Here is a 5,090-nt window from a genome sequence, read left to right as displayed (position 1 = left end):
TTTCAGAAGAAGTCGGCATGAGGAGTTTATTTGGACATTCCATTGTTAACGGTCATTTTGTAATGAAAGAACGTGCGGGCAGAGTCGCATGTCGGGCTGGACCCAACCGCGGGGGGTCGCGGCAGGAAAAACACCTCCGTTGGAAATCTTAACGGGCAAGTTGGAACATGCCCAAGCTGTTAAACAATTTCTCAGTTACTCACTTGTTGAAAGCCATTAAAAGCCGCCTGAATTCTACAAATGGTTTTCAACACGGAGGTGTTTTTCCTGTCGCGGCGCACACAGATTTGCCGAGTCGTCACGGAAACGACTCGGCGAATTTGCGCGTACATCTTTCATTAAAAAAATGTCCTTAAACAGTGGAATGTCCTCATAAATTCCTCATTCCGGCCTCTTCTGAATCTTCTCTGTTTTCTCACGATGTCCTGGGTGAATTAAGCCTTAAATTAGGATGTTTTCATCTCGAAACAGGCCGACGACAGCGCCTGGAAGCGCTGCAGGACGTCCCGCTCCGTGGGAAGTCCTTACACCGACAGAAACACCCCATAATCTCTCATCAGCCGTTAAACTTTTCACAGAAAACCAGCTTAATTTCTCGAATAGTGTCCACTCGGATATTCCTCACAGGTCCAGAAAAATTTTTGATAAAGCAACGCGCGCCGTCTCGAGCAGTGTGTGAAACAAAGGAATTCAGCCGAGAGGGCGGGACCACATCTCACTCAAGGCCTGCCCACAGGGAAATGACGTCACCGACACGCGTGAAAAAACTCACGCATGCGCACGAGGGTTCAAGCATGATTGGTGTAATCGCATGTCATTCAAATCCATATAGTTAAAAAAAAAATAAAAGGGTCGCTTTATTATCTAAGAGACCTCGTATATATGTATATATATGTGTATATATGTGTATATATATATATATGTATGTATGTCTGTATGTGTAGCAGGATGGATGACCTTAATGATGTTCAGCTGGTGGATTGAGTGCAGCTGGTTGTGGCAGAGGAGTGTTTGCATGAAAGAGGGACTGTGTGTGCTCTTCTTTCTCTTTCTGGAGATTGACTGCAGGTGTCTGGGCGTGTTCACTTCCACGTTCCCGTGAAGACAGAGACCTCTGTGTGGGCTGTTGTTGGTGGTGCGCTGCTGAGTTTGTGGTGCTCTTGACGCTCTGGGGTGGTATTGAGTTACAGCTGATTGCTGTGACGGACGATTCGGATTTTGGACCAAGCTGTGGAAGGAGGCCCTGCTGCTTTGCTCTGGTGCTCTGCTGAAAGATTTCGTCCTGTGAGACCGCTGGATGTGCCCTGTTGGCTGCGGCGGCTTTACGCTCAGTGTGGACATTTGGAAAACTCTGCCAGCTGCATGTGCTGCCGGGCTGCGTGAGGCAAGGGCGCCCTCATATGGTCATAATTGGTGGTGTTTTAAATGAGTTTTTTACAAAATTGTCTTTTTCACTAGAAATTGAATTGTTAATAAATTATTTTTTTGTATTTGGGAACTACGTCTCTGTCTTGATTACAATGAACAGCAGGATGAATATGTTAGTTTAAATGAGTCAACACCCCCGAGTCACACTAACTGTCAGAATGCTCGTAGCACGGGCCGGGGCGGAGGATTAGCAGCAATCTTCCATTCCAGCTTATTAATTAATCAAAAACCCAGACAGAGCTTTAATTCATTTGAAAGCTTGTCTCTTAGTCTTGTCCATCCAAATTGGAAGTCCCAAAAACCAGTTTTATTTGTTATTATCTATCGTCCACCTGGTCGTTACTGTGAGTTTCTCTGTGAATTTTCAGACCTTTTGTCTGACTTAGTGCTTAGCTCAGATAAGATAATTATAGTGGGCGATTTTAACATCCACACAGATGCTGAGAATGACAGCCTCAACACTGCATTTAATCTATTATTAGACTCTATTGGCTTTGCTCAAAAAGTAAATGAGTCCACCCACTACTTTAATCATATCTTAGATCTTGTTCTGACTTATGGTATGGAAATAGAAGATTTAACAGTATTCCCTGAAAACTCCCTTCTGTCTGATCATTTTTTAATAACATTTACATTTACCCTGATGGACTACCCTGCAGTGGGGAATAAGTTTCATTACACTAGAAGTCTTTCAGAAAGCGCTGTAACTAGATTTAAGGATATGATTCCTTCGTTATGTTCTCTAATGACATATACCAACACAGAGCAGAGTAGCTACCTAAACTCTGTAAGGGAGTTAGAGTATCTCGTCAATAGTTTTACATCCTCTTTGAAGACAACTTTGGATGCTGTAGCTCCTCTGAAAAAGAGAGCTTTAAATCAGAAGTGTCTGACTCCGTGGTATAACTCACAAACTCAGTAGCTTAAAGCAGATAACCCGTAAGTTGGAGAGGAAATGGCGTCTCACTAACTTAGAAGATCTTCACTTAGCCTGGAAAAAGAGTTTGTTGCTCTATAAAAAAGCCCTCCGTAAAGCTAGGACATCTTTCTACTCATCACTAATTGAAGAAAATAAGAATAACCTCAGGTTTCTTTTCAGCACTGTAGCCAGGCTGACAAAGAGTCAGAGCTCTATTGAGCTGAGTATTCCATTAACTTTAACTAGTAATGACTTCATGACTTTCTTTGCTAACAAAATTTTGACTATTAGAGAAAAAATTACTCATAACCATCCCAAAGATGTATCGTTATCTTTGGCTGCTTTCAGTGATGCCGGTATTTGGTTAGACTCTTTCTCTCCGGTTGTTCTGTCTGAGTTATTTTCATTGGTTGCTTCGTCCAAACCATCGGCATGTTTATTGGACCCCATTCCTGCCAGGCTGCTCAAGGAAGTCCTACCATTATTTAATGCTTCAATCTTAAATATGATCAATCTATCTTTGTTAGTTGGTTATGTACCACAGGCCTTTAAGGTGGCAGTAATTAAACCATTACTTAAAAAGCCATCACTTGACCCAGCTATCTTAGCTAATTATAGGCCAATCTCCAACCTTCCTTTTCTCTCAAAGATTCTTGAGAGGGTAGTTGTAAAACAGTTAACTGATCACTCTGCAGAGGAATGGTCTATTTGAAGAGTTTCAGTCAGGTTTTAGAATTCATCATAGTACAGAAACAGCATTAGTGAAGGTTACAAATGATCTTCTTATGGCTTCGGACAGTGGACTTATCTCTGTGCTTGTTCTGTTGGACCTCAGTGCTGCTTTTGATACTGTTGACCATAAAATTTTATTACAGAGATTAGAGCATGTCATAGGTATTAAAGGCACTGCGCTGTGGTGGTTTGAATCATATTTGTCTAATAGATTACAGTTTGTTCATGTAAATGGGGAATCTTCTTCACAGACTAAAGTTAATTATGGAGTTCCACAAGATTCTGTGCTAGGACCAATTTTATTCACTTTATACATGCTTCCCTTAGGCAGTATTATTAGACGGTATTGCTTAAATTTTCATTGTTACGCAGATGATACCCAGCTTTATCTATCCATGAAGCCAGAGGATACACACCAATTAGCTAAACTGCAAGATTGTTTTACAGACATAAAGACATGGATGACCTCTAATTTCCTGCTTTTAAACTCAGATAAAACTGAAGTTATTGTACTTGGCCCCACAAATCTTAGAAACATGGTGTCTAACCAGATCGTTACTCTGGATGGCATTTCCCTGATCTCTAGTAATACTGTGAGAAATCTTGGAGTCATTTTTGATCAGGATATGTCATTCAAAGCGCATATTAAACAAATATGTAGGACTGCCTTTTTGCATTTACGCAATATCTCTAAAATCAGAAAGGTCTTGTCTCAGAGTGATGCTGAAAAACTAATTCATGCATTTATTTCCTCTAGGCTGGACTATTGTAATTCATTATTATCAGGTTGTCCTAAAAGTTCCCTAAAAAGCCTTCAGTTGGTTCAGAATGCTGCAGCTAGAGTACTGACGGGGACTAGCAGGAGAGAGCATATCTCACCCGTGTTGGCCTCTCTTCATTGGCTTCCTGTTAATTCTAGAATAGAATTTAAAATTCTTCGTCTTACTTATAAGGTTTTGAATAATCAGGTCCCATCTTATCTTAGGGACCTCGTAGTACCATATTACCCCATTAGAGCGCTTCGCTCTCAGACTGCGGGCTTACTTGTAGTTCCTAGGGTTTGTAAGAGTAGAATGGGAGGCAGAGCCTTCAGCTTTCAGGCTCCTCTCCTGTGGAACCAGCTCCCAATTCAGATCAGGGAGACAGATACCCTCTCTACTTTTAAGATTAGGCTTAAAACTTTCCTTTTCGCTAAGGCTTATAGTTAGGGCTGGATCGGGTGACCCTGGACCATCCCTTGGTTATGCTGCTTTAGACGTAGATTGTGGGGGGGTTCCCATGATGCACTGTTTCTTTCTCTTTTTGCTCCGTATGCATCACTCTGTATTTAATCATTAGTGATCGATCTCTGCCCCCCTTCACGGCATGTCTTTTTCCTGGTTTTTTCCCTCAGCCCCAACCAGTCTCAGCAGAAGACTGCCCCTCCCTGAGCCTGGTTCTGCTGGAGGTTTCTTCCTGTTAAAAGGGAGTTTTTCCTTCCCTCTGTTGCCAAGTGCTTGCTCATAGGGGGTCGTTTTGACCGTTGGGATTTTTCATAATTATTGTATGGCCTTGCCTTACAATATGGAGCGCCTTGGGGCAACTGTTTGTTGTGATTTGGCGCTATATAAGAAAAAAGTTGATTGAAGTTGATTGAGTTGATTGAACCTGTGTGTCTTAGGTTGAAGTTATTCAGTTGTCGAATTCCCTGGGTGAAATTCCCAGAAGTCCGACATATCATGTTCATTCATGATTTCTAATTGTCTTGATGATTAGGAGTAACTTGTCCGCTTTGCCACATTTTGGTGTCGAGAAGTGGAATGCAAATTGAGACTAGAGAGGTGTGTTCTGTTAGTTTTTTGGTGAAGTAAATTTTGTGTGTGTGTTTAATCTGTTATTTTTTTTCTGTTTTCCAGAGCAAAGCAGCAGGTGGCCTCGGTGCAAGTAATTTCCCCTATTTTGGTCGCATCCTCATTGTGGGAAAGTCTCAAGGGGTATGATGGTAGAGGAAACGCAGGAGCTGAGAGAGTTA

The sequence above is a fragment of the Thalassophryne amazonica genome, unplaced genomic scaffold (assembly GCF_902500255.1).
Source record: "Thalassophryne amazonica unplaced genomic scaffold, fThaAma1.1, whole genome shotgun sequence".
Lineage (NCBI taxonomy): Eukaryota > Metazoa > Chordata > Actinopteri > Batrachoidiformes > Batrachoididae > Thalassophryne > Thalassophryne amazonica.
This window is presented reverse-complemented; position numbering follows the sequence as displayed.